The sequence below is a fragment of the Pangasianodon hypophthalmus genome, chromosome 2 (assembly GCF_027358585.1).
Source record: "Pangasianodon hypophthalmus isolate fPanHyp1 chromosome 2, fPanHyp1.pri, whole genome shotgun sequence".
Taxonomy (NCBI): Eukaryota; Metazoa; Chordata; class Actinopteri; order Siluriformes; family Pangasiidae; genus Pangasianodon; species Pangasianodon hypophthalmus.
Window position 1 is genome coordinate 4,722,707 of NC_069711.1, and position 15,926 is coordinate 4,738,632.

At 39.2% G+C, this 15,926-nt stretch overlaps 1 protein-coding gene across 1 annotated transcript in view; it reads right to left on the minus strand.

Annotated features, from left to right (window-relative positions):
- inha (inhibin subunit alpha) overlaps window positions 1–15,926 on the minus strand; it is a 48,649-nt gene that overhangs the window by 3,145 nt on the left and 29,578 nt on the right. The window lies entirely within an intron of this gene.

Genomic DNA, 15,926 nt, shown 5'->3' on the forward strand with positions numbered 1-15,926 from the left:
AAAATAAATCTGTTCATATCTAGCTTAATAAATGAGGCCCATTATATTTATTCTACATTTTAGTCAAAGCAATGCACAAGGAAGAATGAATTTAATACAACACCCAGCTAGGCATAATGTAGCCTTGTTAGGGCATTCTGGCAGTCCTAGGATTTGAACTCCATAAGGTAGAGAACCTTATCCACTGACTATATAACTGCAACATGGGTGCCAAAAGAAATATGTCAAATATTTATTGTATTAATTATATAGTTATGACCTGATTGCGTGGTGCTAGTGGCAGCCTGTTGCAGCAGCTATGTCAACATTTGTGTTTTGTTTTGTGTGTTTAAGCTATTTTAGTGTGTTGCTATTTACTGCCACGGCAACACAATTCCTGGATCATACACTCACTGAGCACTTTATTAGGAACACCTTTACGCCTACACATTCATGCAATTATCTAATCAGACAATTGTGTGGCAGCAGTGCAATGCATAAAATCATGCAGATACGGGCCAGAAGCTTTGGGTAATGTTCATAACCACCAGAATGGGGAAAAAACATAACCTCTGTGAATTTGACAGTGGCATGATTGCCATGATTGGGATGGTTTGAGTATTTCTATAACTGCTGATTCCCTAGGATTTTCACGCAAAACAGTCTCTAGAGTTTACTCAGAATGGATCAATAAAGAAAAAACATTGCACTGCAGTTCTGCAGACTTAAACACCTTGTTGATGAGAGAGATCAACAAATAATGGCCAGACTGTTTCGAGCTGACAGAAAGGCTACAGTAACTCAGATAACCACTCTATACAATTGTGGTGAGCACAAATGCATTCCAGAATGCACAACACATCGAACCTTGAGGTAGATGGGCTACAACAGCAGAACACCATGTCGGGTTCCACTTCTGTCAGCCAAGAACACAAAGCTGAGACGAAGACTGAAAAATGTAGGCTGGTCTGATGAATCTCAATTTCTTCTGAGGCACACAGAGGGTAGGGTCAGAATTTGGAGTCAACAGCATGAATCCATGGACCCAACCTGCCTTGTGTCAACAGTCCAGGCTGGTGGAGGTGGTATAATGAAGTGGGGAATGTTTTCCTGACACACTTTGGGTGTGTTAATACCAATCAATGCCACATTCCTATTTGAGTATTGTTGCTGTGTGTGCCTTCATGGCCCAGTGAGTGTATACTGTAAATTATCTTGGAAATATGTTCACCAACACACTTTTTTCTGCAGAGAATATGCCGGCTGCACACAGCTTTGTTTACACCCGGGAGCAGCAGCTCATGCTGCGAGGGACACCAGTGCCTCTGGACCAGATACCCATCATCCCACAGGAGATCAAGCTGTTCAGGGGCTGCAAAACTGGAGTGAAACAATGGGAAATGCAGCTATCTATTGATCTGTGTTTACCTAATACAGTAATCTGCCTCCGAACCAGGCAGTGATGCTCCCAGTGAGAAGTCTCTCCACAGCCCAGTGTAGAAAGCCTTCAGCACCCTGTGGGAGACCTTGAGCCTGCCCAGGCATCATAGATGGTAGAGATGCTGACATGCCCTTGTCACCAAGCTGTTTGCGTGTATTGTCCATGAGAGGTGTAGGAAATTTTGAGAATTTTTGAACGGAGAATGAATGGTATCCCAAGTTTCTAGGACTGTATTCTATTTCTCAGACCGTGACCTGAATGAACCATCAACTTATCAATTTAACCTTCATTTTTGGTTAAGGGCTTTAAACTTTGTGTTAAAAGCACCAGTTCAGCATGAATCTAGAGGTACTGTACTTGCATTTGCATTATCCTAGATGGGCTATTGTCAGTGGTCTGCTTGCTTTTGAGTGGCGTCTCGGAAGACCAATCAGGATGGTCAATGGAGTGAGGAACATGCCCGGCAGAGTCTCCTAGGCGGGTTGCAAAGGAGCGTTGATCAGAGAAAATGTGGTTCCTGGTGGTGCAAATGCAGGAGTTGGAGTCTTTGCAGGAACCAGTCTTGATGTGGAGCCTCGGAGTGAGCGTGATCTCCTTGTGATGTTGAAGGGCGAAAACTTCTAGAGCTCTTGGTCACTCCTAATGGATGGTCTCCGCTCGACTCTTCTTGACTTGACTCCGATGACTTGATGACTCCCCTGAGGTAGTCTGTTGATGAGAACTCCCAATGGACTTGAGTCGACTCTTGAAGTTAATGGACAAGGACTCACTGTTTCCTTTGTGTCTAAAGGTTTTAACCCTTTCCAGCTGACCCCAAAGTGCTTGCTCCAATTATCAGGATCTTGGGGCAGGGTGTAACCTGCATTCTCCTCCTCTGACACTAATTAGCATACTGGGCTCTGAGTTATGTGTTTTTTCTATCTTTCCACAAGGTAAAGTTAGAACTTTGGTCATGAATTATGTGACACGGATATAATACATTGTACTCAAATGTACTTTATCCCAACTCTTTGGAAATGAAATAACAATCACACACAAAGTGTACCAAACATCACATACTTGCTGTTGTTGATACACTCATTAACATTATGATATCTTTTAAATGATCAAAAGCATCATAATGAACTGGTGGCTATAGGCATGATACATATAAGGCATGACATAAAAAAGGCAACAAGTTTTTTCAAACCATGGTGCATCATTTTAAGAGTCATTGTCCTTTCAGGAAATGTAAGGTAACCTGATGCATTTGTTAAAGCTGGATTCTGTGGAATGTGAATGGTGGTGAGAGCATGGGGATCTTTGTGTTCCCAGAGAAAGAACAAAGGTCTCATTCCATGACAAGCTTCTGTTGATTATTTCTTGAGTCATCCTCCTTTTGGCCTTAGGTTATTAGGTTTATGGTTAAGGGTCTTTGAGTTTTTTTTGTCCTGTGGGCCAGCCATCTGATCTTGGTCAATGGCCTAAATCAATAGGCTTGACAGGGTTCCTCTTGGCTGAGAGGGTTCATCCTCCGGTCAGGGATGTTCTAATGTTTGCCCTATAGGCTTCTGTGGTTTTGTTGCTGCCTGTTTCACAAGTGTCACAATTTACACTTTTTGTATTTAGTATACAGTAATAGAAGGGAAATTATTTACAATCACACTATCCAGTGTCACCCAAATTATGATGGGTTCCCTTTTGAGTCTTGAGAATTAGAGAGAGTAAGAAGGGCTATAGGAGGAAAATGGAGAACAGTCTTCAGAGGGGTAAGTTGAAAGAGGTGTGGAATGGTGAAGATGTCAGGCTACAAACTGCCCTGCAATCAGCTATGAAGACAGTTGGATGAGGGCAAATGAGCCGAACACCCTCTTCAATAGGTTTGATATTGGGCCATTCACAAATCCATCACCCAGGTCATCTCTGCAGTGTACCCCTGCCCCCTTGTGTCTTCCTCTGCCCCAACTTCCTGATCACTCCCTACTATCTCACCCTCCCCATCCTCACCCAGATCTCTACATCACTGCTGACCAGGTGAGAAGGGAACTACAACAGCTGCATGCAGGAAAAGCAACGGGCCCTGATGGCGTCAGCACTAATGTACTGAAGGCCTGTGCAGATCAACTGTGTGGAGTCCTGCATTACATCTTCAATCTGAGCCTGCAGAGGGTCCCGGTGCTTTGGAAGACCCCCTGCATTGTTCCAGTACCAACGAGAAAGAACCCTACGGAACTGTGGCACTGACGTCACACCTGATGAAGTCAGCTTATGTGAATGGCATTGGACTCCTTACAGTTCGCTTGTCAGCCCCTTGTGGGGGTTGAGCATGATTTACCTGCTGCAGAGAGCTTACCCCCCCATGGAGACCGCAGTGCATTAGTGAGGGGAGGCAAGAGGAGTACAAGAGCCTGGTGAACAGTGTTTTATTCCTCTTACACCACAGCTATTTGCCAATGATTACAATGATTTTATTAATTAATGAATGAATGTTACATCAGGCTTATTAACCATTCATAGTTAGATTTAATGTTGTGGAAAGTCCGTGAACCAAGTAAGTTCCTGTTCTCATTTATCTTGTAGCAGCTATAAATAGTCATTCCCTCAGCAGCCTCTCTTTTTTCACTCTCTTGAAATTAATGTTCTGAAGACTCTCTGTTGATGGAAAACTTACTCACCAGTACCACACAAAACCACTTCTACCCGGCAGAAAGCCCGCTCACATGGCTCTGTCCACTGGACTGGATCTGGCAGTCCCTTTTTAGTGAGGTCAGTTAGGGGGTGGTGACATCTGAAAAATTAGGTGATAATAGCTAGTCAGCCTAGATAACATACTTCCACCCATTCAATTGCACATTTCTTTGGGTTTGCTATGAGTCGCACCCATCTCAAGGATCTCAGGATAGCCCTCAGATTTTGTAAATGCCACTGCCAATCATTAATGTAAATGATTATGCCATCTAAACACACAGTGGCATATGTATTGTGCGTATGACAGGAGTATTCTGTAATTCTGTCCATGAGACATTGAAACATGTCTGGGGCTCCAAACAACCCAAACAGAAGGGTGACAAATTGGTGTAACCCAAACAGAGTGGAGAAGGCTGTTTTTTTTCCAAGATGTTGGAGTCAAGGGAATCTGCCAATGCCCCTTGGTTAAGTCCAGTTTTGAATAAAAGCAAGCCACGTCTAACCGATCGAGCAGTATGCATCAAATTTAGACACTGCATTGAATTTTCTAAAGTCCACACAAAAAACAGACCAACCCGTCAGACATGGGCACTAAGACCACCAGGCTGCTCCAATCACTGTGGGACTTCTCGATTACTGCCATGTCAAGCATAGCCTCAAGTTCATCCCAAACCACATTTTTTTGTGTTCAGGTAACTGGTATGGGCGGCTGCGTACAACGTGTGGTTGTACAAAAAAATTTGGTGCTCTTTGAGGTCCGTGCAACCAGGTAGATGCGAAAACACATCGAAAAATTCCCCTTGCAATCTGGCAACCTGTGCTGTCTTAGATGGTGATAGGTGGCATCCACAGGGGAACAGGGTGTATTGGGCCAGACTTACCTCCGGGTTCCATCTCCTCCCCCTCTGGAACCACCATTGCCACAGCCACAGGAGCTGCCTCTCACCACAGTTTCAGGAGACTGAGGTGGTACATTTGAAGTGCGTCACCTCTATCTCCTTTTGAAAATTTGCGTATTCGAGTACCCCTGTCATACAGTTGGGACTGTCATTCTTGAACCTGACACAAATTCTTCTTTATTAAGTGAATTAATGTGTGGAGTTTAGCTCTCAGGTCCAGAAGGTACTCAGTTTCATCTTTACTCCTCCTCCCAGTTTTCTCTATCGTCTAAGATGCCATGAGGCTTGCGCCTGTACAATAATTCGAATGGGGAAAACCCTGTGGAGGCTTGCGGTACCTCTCGTACTGCGAATAACAGGGGCTCAAACCACTTATTCCAATTTTGCGCATCCTTGTGAATGAAATTACGAATCATGTTTTTTAGCGTCTGATTAAACTGCTCCACCAGGCCATCTGTTTGCAGATGTAATGTATTTAATCCCTTAATAATTCGTAAAGCTCACATAGTGTCTGTGACATAAAAGTGGTGCACTCATCAGTCAGAATCTCTTTTGGGTTTCCAACTCAGGAGATAACACAGAAAAGTGCCCCTGCAACACTGCATGCTGAGATGTTGCGCAGACACACTGCTTCGGGATATCGCATTGCATAATCCAACAGGGCTAACAAAAAGTGATATGCTTGCATGCACTTTTCCAATGACCCAATGAGGTCCATGCCAATTCTTTCGAAGGGGACCTCGGTTAAGGGTAATGGGCGCAATGGCACTTAATGATGGCCAGCAAATTCACCAGATGACATTCCCGACATGCCACACACCACCTCTGTACATCGCCTACAATACTGGCCAATAAAAACAAGCCAATAGATGGTTTAGGTTTTTCCCTAATGCCCAGCCATTGGATTATGATGAGCTGCATGGAACAGAAGTTCCCTACGGCTTTTTGGTTCCAACAACTGAATCATTCACTTTAGTTGTGTTCCGTGGTCTTCCAGGACTTTTGGTGTTGCTGAGCTTGCCAGTCCTTCTTTTTAAGAATGTACCAAATTGCTGATTTGGCCACTCCTAAAGTTTCTGCTATCTCTATGATAGGTCTGTTTTTTGGGTTTTTTTTTTCAGCTTAATGATGGCCTCCTTCACTTGCATCGACACCCCTTTGGACTGCCTATTGAGAGCTCCCATGAACACCTACCAAATGCAAATTCAACACTTGGAATCAACTCTAGACCTTTTATCTCCTCACTTTTATCCCCACACTTGGCCATGAAATTGCTTATCAGTCAGTTGTCCAATTACTTTTGAGCCTGTGAAAATGGAGGGACTCTGTAAAAAATGTCTGTAATTCCTAAACTGTTAATGCAATATTTTTAAACTCCTTGAATTAAAGCTGAAAGTCTACATTTCAACACTTCAATCATATCTTGATCACTTAATTTCAACTCCATTGAGGTGGTGTACAAAGGCAAAATCACGAAAATTGTTTTTTAGACTTCTTAGTCCGTCTAGTGAACCAGTTTCAGGATTTATTTATCAGTAGAGACTTCAAAGCACTTCTGTAAGCTGTTCTGAATAAAAGCATCTGCCAAATGCCATAAATGTAAATTATACCTGACTGTGGAAAATAAATCTGTGGAATTAAAAGACACAAACTACATAAAAATATCAGATATAACATGGTGGCTTACTAGTTGAGACCTTTACTAAATGACTATTTTCTGTGATGAAATTTCAATATTTATCTCATTGTAGCAGCTGAACTAAGATGCGGTGCACAATGTTCCTGATTAACCATGTTTTTTTTCAATGGCAGGTGAATAGATTTTCTCATACGAACAGTTGAGCTGAGTTGCCTACTCCCCCTTTTTGCACATGCTCCAGCTCAGCTGATGCCAATTCAGTAAAAGCAGTGGTTCCTCACAATGGAGCTATAACTGTGGGTGTTGTGTGCATGAGTGACAGCAGAACTGTAAGTGCAGGCCTGGCACATTCCATGCTGAAAGTAATTACAGACATAGAGGGTGGGAAAGAGAGAGTCACAGAAGGCAACTGACACAGAGTTGATCATAACCCAGCTTTATGTGTGCAGTAGTGTGATTTTTATGTGATCTTCAACATTTTTAGACAGGTAATTACAGCTGCTGAATATTCTTGGCTCAGAATTCTGTAAACTCAGAAATGTTTGCTGTTTTTACAATAAAAAGTAGAGACTTTTTATTGTAAAAACAGCAAACATTTCTGAGTCATTTTTCACTAAATGTTCTATCTATCTAAGAAATATAATGTACAGTAATATAGTCTATATTAGACCTAAATTTCCCGCACTCTGCACTTTTGGTGAACTTCTACTACACTTACACCTCTGCACATACAGTTGTTTTTGATATACTCTGAAGGAATTTGGGTTCAATTTGGGTCCGATATCTACATCTAGATGTCTTAAACAACTTAGAACATGGCACCTTTTGTTTCAACCCACCCATTTTTCAAGACTTCGAAAATATTGGAACATGTGATTGACAGGTGTGTCTATCACATGCTGAAAGTAACCCAGGTGTGCCCTGTTGATAACTAATAGTGATGAAGCAAATGTCTACTCTTAGTTTGTGCCCTGGGTTTCACCTGTGAAGACTGCATTTTTTGTTAAAAAGGATGAACCAGCATGACCAGAGCACTGTCTATGGGAGAAAATCAAGCCATTCTGAAGCTGAGAAAAGGGGGGGAATTGAAAAGGAAAGAAACCACTGGTGTACTAACTGCCAGACATTGAACATGTCAGCCAAGGAAAACAGCAATTGATGACAGAAAAGTTGTGAGAGCTGCACTGTAAACCCTGATGAGTTAATTCAACTCAACTAGTTGAGAAAGACGATTGTCTTAAACCATATAAGTTTAATGAATAATTATTTTAAGAATAAATAATTACCTAAATTGAGTATCAACAACGCAATTATTTCTTTAATAAACTTGGATATAGTAAGTGAATTGTACTACTTCCATTTATTGTGTTGAACTTACCAAGTATTTGTACTAACTCACTAAAATTGTTATTGTGATAAATGAGAACTATCACAAATGATTTCACTTTAGTTTAACTAACTCAGTGTGTTGTAGGAACATTATACAAACTGTGAACTGTACAAATGTGTGAACTATCAATCATATTTTATATAACTTTATTCTATCTCATTTCTTAATGCCTGCAACTTACGTTTGAGCTACTTTCTCTAAGAGGACAACCTGGATGAACTCAAAATAAGTCTAGATTAAACCGAACAAAATCATCAACACATCTGCCCAAGATCTGTGAGACATTACAACCTGATCCTCAAGTATGACTGACACAGGCTATAGCTGAGCATAGCAAAAAAAAAAAAAAAAACCCTAAACTTTAAATGTAGATGTCACTTTCCAGATGAAATCCCCTGAAAAAGAGAGAAGATGGCTGCTGGTTGTGGCACTGCTCTTTTGCTCAGAGACCAGAATGAAATGTATAGTTGTGAGAATTAGTTTGCTTGACACTTTATAGGCAAACAGTGGAATGTGGTCAACTGATATACAGTTGTCACAGTATGGCCCTTTCTGTCATGAACTGTTAGCTCATATGAGCACAAATGCTCAATATACCAATTTTCAAAGTCATTCAGTACAAAAAATATTTCAATGGCAAGAAGTAATATCTTATTAATCTACTTGAACTGTGTCAAGGCATGCCGTAGAGACAAACATGACAACCATAAAAAGTTATGCATTTTATGCCATACAGAGTATGGCTTTCTGTGAAGATACACGTGCCTCAGTGGGCAGTGATTCAACAAAAATAGATTCCATTTTTGAAGTGTGAACTGCATCAGAGAACCAAAGCACCTTATCAGCTGAGGATAGTGCTCAAGATAGTGATGTTTTGGCCATAACTGTAAGCTGGGAAAGACTTCCTGTAAGAGCTGCATGTGATTTGAAATTATACAGGCCATGTACTGTATTGTAATATCTGTGAATGTATAAGATACTGCAAGCTCTAATATTTTTAAACTCCATTACAATCTCCCAAATTTTGACTCTTTCTGGGTCTCTTGAGCCTATAAGAACTGGGAGCAATCCAAGCAGAGTGTGGTTCTCATGTCCATTCCCACCAACTGTTCCACGAGTGGCAAGATTTTGTGGAACTGAGTGGAGATGGTCAACCTTGTCTGAATATTGATAGGAAAAAAGACATTATTGCATAGAATCATATCATATGATTCTCCAGAGATAAATATTTTTTGGTTATCATACCTTTTAAACACAGTGCAAGCTATATAGGAACACACCATCAAACAGACCATGCAGGATGTCAGCTGAAAATCCTGTAATGGGATGGAAACAGGAAAGACAGTCAGAGAGGACACAGCTGCCTTTAACACTATAATTCTCCTCAATGTCCCTGTTCAGTATTTATTAAATGAGGCAATCAAGTTGATCTTTTGCAACTTCCAGTGGTTGCATATGCTGTTTGCATGCCTGTCCTGGTTTCAAGGCAAAACCGTCAACAATACATAGACTTAAAACTCTCTGTGAAGCCACCTAGCTCATGGGCAGCAAGGTTATCAGCAACTACAGAGTAGACCAACTACTGACACAGTAACCAAATTCATCAACATAGACACCTTCTTCTAGTGTCTTTAAGTCATTCAAGAGAGATGCTAACAGTTTTGCATATCCAAACTTCATGCCCTCTTCTGACAAAAGTGGTTTTCCTGGCAGTAAGTTCCATCACAATATAATAAATATTGACCAGGCTGCTATGTTGTGGTTTCTTTAACTTTCTTATTTATATCTGCTTTTTTACAGTAATATATGCAGAGATAAGAAAATGGGCACATACATGCAGGTGTGCTGTGATGATTGACTATGATATCATAGTCAACAGGCTTAACATATGAAAACTTCTCAACTCATAATATGATTTTCTTCTCTTACTGGTTGACAATTGGTCTTCAGAGGTGATGGATTGGTGCAGAATGTTACTGTTTGAAACTGCCAAATGACAATCTCATTTACAATTGTGTCAGTAAAAGAGCAGTTATGTTTTTTCAGGACTTTGATAACAGCTTCTTTGACAGTAGGTTCTGAAAGTGAAAATAACTGATCAATATGCTCAGTGGTTTCCCTGCTACATGGAGAATTGTTTGCATTTTCAAAAAGAATGCCGCCAGATTAAACTGCAATTGCTCTGCTAATCCTTCAGTTCTGCCGCTACTCGTCACTTGAAAGGTTTCATACTCATCTGAGAAAGCTACAGAATCTTGTTCAATGTCACAATACTGGGAAACATGACGCATTTTGTATTACAACTGATAAGTCATAATCTGAGACATTATGATGTTATCTGTGTTTAAGAAAATTAAATGCTGAGTAGATATTTGTTTTAAACTTGCAATGCCTAAATGGACATAGCACAGATTTGAGTCTCAAGTGTCCCCTTTAAATGATGGAACATGTCCCTTCCCCTGCTTAAAGTCATGCAGAGGGCAATGAAAAGCCAAATCAAATTGCTGGCCATAACATGACTATTATTATCTGCTACCCTTTTTGCGGTATGCACTGAGTGAATTAAAAGTGCTAAATGTGTACACACATTTGTGATAGAGGCATGGTCAGGGAGAAACTGTAGAATACTGGCGATGTTGGAGTCTGTAATGTCTTAGTATGTGTACTCTGATAGAACATGAAAATGCACAAAACTTACACTTCTGCATGATGTCGTGCACATTAGCCAACAACTAAAAGAAAAGAAAGACAAGCAGTTCATCAAAAGTTAAGGCACTAATTACCATAAGCTACCACTTGTTTTTCAATGAATATCAAGTGACCAAGAGGCTCCTGAGGTGTGGGGAGAGTGTGGATGAACAAGCCACAAGTTGAGAACAGCCATGTTAACATGGAGTTAACAAGACTAACAACTAAAGCCACTTTTTGTTGTTTTTCACGTTAGTCCACTAAAGAAAAAAACAACAAAAACAACAACAACATAATTAAACACAATGTTTTTTAAAACATTAAAGTTAGTAAAATTAAACGAGTAAAGTTAGCCACGTCCTCTCTGACACCGGGATTCAGATTCAATAAACAAGTATGGGTATAACCAACCTATATTAGAGAAGTTATAGATTACGTTAACATAATAAAATACAGAGTGCTTGTGGAGAAACATTACAAGAGAAAAAAAATGCATGTTTGAAAATCAAGTTTGCTCCTGGCTCATAATGCAAACTAGGCTACCTTACAAATGTTAAAGTTAAGCTACTATTGTTTGAAAAATACATGTCCTACCTAGGTGGGTTTTAATATTAGCATAGCAAATGATAAAGCCTTCTACTGATAAACATTTTCATCTTTTCCCTTGACAGGTTCACTTGCTGTGTGAAATGAAAGCTGAAATTCTGATCAAAAGGATCCATATAATTAAATTATATAATTAAAGGTGATTAATTGTAATGATAATTAATGAATTATTATTATAATTAATTATAATGATAATCATGCAAATGAATATAGACAACTGCATTCCGGAAAAATCAAACAAAATGGCCCGGGTCAGTGGCGCATCCTTTGCTTCTCACCTTCACCCAAGTCGAGAACGGTGAGCACTGCATTGGTTCTGCCCTCCCCTAGCCAGTTAACAGCCACACAGATGTAGATTCCTCCATGTAGCTGGTGGCTGTCATGGACCCAAAGCCTTCCATGATCCTGATCATCAGAGGTCAGGACAAGGGTCTTTACAGTACCAGTGCAGTATGGGCTGTTGGTGACTGCCAACCTTAACCCATAATCTGATATTGCACCTTGAGAAGGTTGTTTCAAGGTAGCTTTAAGTGGAGTGGATGACATTAAAAAAAAAAAGCCAGCTTTATGAATTTGTGTTAGTGAACATTAATAAGAAGATTTTCAGAATACAGCTGTTTTAGTGAAGCCAGTACAAATCCCTTATGATCCTCCAACTGATTCAACATTTATGTTCAGTGGTGCTTCAGAGGTTGCCATGATGAAGTCTATAATAAGTATTAATAAATTAGCCCAGTAATGATGTAATTATGTAAGTTAATGCATGTAAGACGCAAAGAAAGATGCAGTGACATCCGTGAAATTTAGGAAGCCAAGTTAATAGTTACCACATGCAATATATATGCATTCAAGCATATATATAATGCTTTCTAATTCTAAGATAAAACAATCTATAAATTAATAAATAATTTAAATAATAGATTGAACCAATACGAGTTAACTTGTTAACATTGTACAGTTGCAAGCTTTCAGTCAATAACACTAATTAATGATAGATCAGACAACATCCATTGTTTAATTCCTGCAAAATTAGTAATCAAGTGAAGAGCTATCCTTTAGATAACTAAAAAAGACATCCCAGAGAGCTCATACTGCAAGTATACTAATATACTTGACTCAGATTGCATTATACAGTGGATATAAAAAGCCTACACAATGGCAAGGTTTAAAATGGCAAGTTTCTGTAATGATAAACCAAGATAAATCACGTCAGAACTTTTCCCACCCTCAGTGTGAAATTACAACATCTAAAAATTAAGTGAAAAAAAATCTGAACCATTTTAGGGAAAAATAGGAAAAATAAAAAAGCTATAATAGCCTTATTGCACATGTGCGCACACCCTTTTATAAGATATTCAATCTCATGTTCAAAAGTAATTATCATACAGATGTCATCAATTAAATTATTCTGATTACCCCCAAATAATGACCATCTGACTGCTGAAGCCAAAGTACACAAAGAGCTTAAAAAGCCTGTACAGGGCCTCACTGTCGAAAGGAATCAATCAGGAGAGGGGTACAAAAAAAATTCTAAAACATGGAACACCATGAAGGCCATCATCAACAAGTGGAGAAAATGGAGCACCACTGTGACATTACCAAGAACAGGACGTCCCTCCAAAATTTACAAAAGGACAAGACAAACTCTTAGCAGGGGAAGTGGTAGCTTAGTGGTTAAGCTGTTGGACTACTGAGTAGAAGGTTGTGAGCTCAAAGCCCAGCACTGCCAAGCTGTCATTGCTGGGCCCTTGAGCAAGGCCCTCAACTGCTCAGTTGTATAAATGAGATAAATGTAAGTTGCCCTGGATAAGGGCATCTGGGTTTTATCAAGGTGGAGAGAATATTGAATAGCTACAAATACCAGCTGATTTTTGTGCAGAACATTCAGGTGTCTGCTAGTAAGCTGAAGATGAAAAGGATTTTACTTTTCGGTATGACAGTGACCCAAAGCATACATCCAAATCAACAAACGAATGGTTTACCAAAAGAAGATCGATGTTTTTGAATGGCCTAGCCAGAGCTCAGACCTGAATCCAACTAAAAATATGTGGGGTGACCTGAAGCAGGCTGTGGACAGGAGATGCCCTCACAATTTGAGAGATCTAGAACGTTTTTGCAAGAAAGAGTGGGAAAATATTGCCAACTCAAGATGTGCCACGCTGATAGACCCAAAAAGACTGAGTAGTGTAATAAAATCAAAAGGTGCTTCAACAAAGTTTTAGTTTAGGGGTGTGCACACTTATGCACACTTATGCAACTAGGTTACTGTAGTTTTTTTTTTCCCCTAAAAAGTTTACGATTGTTTTTCACTTTATTTGTACAATTTGCAATTGTACATTAAATGTGGGAAATCTGACATGATTTATCGTAGTGTCATTCTTTTACTTCACAAAAACCTGCCATTTTAACAGGGGCGTGTAGACTTTTTATATCCATTTTAAGTTTTTATTAATTTTTACTTTCTAGATAAATAACATTTATACGGGGTGCCTTTGCGGGCTGCCTTTGCATATTGACTTTGTCTAATTTGCCTAATGTAAGACCTGTCTTTGTCATTTAAATGTGTCATAACCACAAAGTAGCAAATCTGTAAATAATTGGTCTCAATCCTTGTTTGTCTTTTTATATCATGACCTCATTTTTATACTGTATATATGTATTAATTGTTACATATGTAAAAGTTTTTCCACTTTAATTTCCACTTGTTCTTGTCAGTCTCTGTCAATGTCTATAAAAGTCAAAGTATACCCTGTCAAAGTATACCCTACCAAGGCAAATTGCTTAGTTAGCTCAATAAACTAAAATTTATTTTACCTGCCTAGTTAGCATTTAACTAGGCATTCACTGCAAGGCCTCAAGACCACAGCCTTCATCTTAATTAGTTCACTCCATCTGGTGGCCACTTTAAACAATTCCCCTACTATTTAAACTAAACTATTTTACTACTATTCCCCTACTATTTTAACTACTACTATTTTAGCCTGTAAAATTACAGACTTTTCTTAATATAACATGATTGCACTTCTATTATCTTAGCTAATATGATCTAATTTATACTATACCACAGTGCTGATAAATTCTCGAATCTGATTTGTAAGAAAGTGTTGGTTAATTTTCTATAACAGCACTTCCAGCAGTACACATTTACACAGTTTCAGCTGTAATCCAAACAAAGTATTATGTTATTGTGTACATTCTAATACATTATTGTTTCTATAGTAAGAGCTTATTCACATGTACTCGTATGGTTGACAATCTACACAATCAAATCTAATAAATGGATAAAATGTGCTGTTATTTAGCAAATGTATAATCATTGATAAAGTGAAGCTTTCTGTAAGAATTTGTTTATTTAACATTTATAGAAGGCGTCTCCAGTGTCAGCACTTGGTAATTCAGTCATTCTCCTGACTTTTCTCTCCTTTTTGTTCTGCAGACTGACACATGTCAGGCAGAGGGCTGGGGGCCATTTTGTCCCAGGTGCTGGAGGTGGAGGAACGCCCCGTGAGGGACAGGAATACATATATTATATGTTGCGTATATTGTAATCATAAAATTTGACAGGTCTAGGTCAAAGGTCATCATCAGTCAAATGTCTGTTGACAGGTGTAGGTCAAAGGTCATCACAGTTGTTATATATATGTTAAAGGTTAATGATGAAATGCTTCATTTGAAAGTCTTAATGTGTTTTAATGTGTTTTGAAACTCAGAAGTGAAAAACATATGTATAAGGGAATGTGCCCCCACATATACAAACACAAAGACAAGCACCTACCCACCCACAAACAAGGTTTTTGTAAAGAACATTGATGAACAATGGCAAGCTGATTTAGCGGATATGAGCAACATGTCAGAGAGTAACGACAACGAGAAATTTTTGATAATGTGTAGATATATTTTATCCAAATATGCATGGGTATGTGTGTTACGAAACAAGACCAGAACTGAGGTAACTAAAGCTTTTGGAAGCTAGAGTCCCCAAAAAACTACAAACTGACCAAGGGAAGGAGTTTTTTAACAAAGATTTTCAAACTTTAATGAAAAAACACAACATTGTTCACTTTTCTATGGGTACGGGGCAAAAAGCAGCGGTGTGAAAGGTTCATAGAACGCTAAAGACCAGGATGTGGAGATATTTTAAAGAAAATGCACACACATACAGGATTTGGTTCAAGCGTACAATCACAATTACCATTCCAGCCCCAGAATGAAGCCTGCTGAAATCAACGAAGCCAATTCCTTTACCGTATTTAACACTCTCGTATTTAACACGCCTATTTTCACAGAAAATAAAGAAACTAAAATTCAAGTTGGTGATGTTGTTAGAATTTCCCGTTTAAAAATACAGTTTGAAAAAGGTTACGCACAAAATTTTACAAATGAGTATTTTACAATTTCCCAACAGATACCGAGAGAGCCACTGGTATATAAATTACAAGACTATGATGGTGAAAAAATGGAGGGAACATTTTATGAACCTGAATTACAAAAGATTATTACTGGGAAGGACATGGCATTCAAAGTAGAGAAAATCCTGTCTGAAAAGACCTGAAACTGGAAAAAAGTCTGTCTGGTGAAATGGGTGGGTTGGCCCGATAAATTTAATTCCTGGGTCCC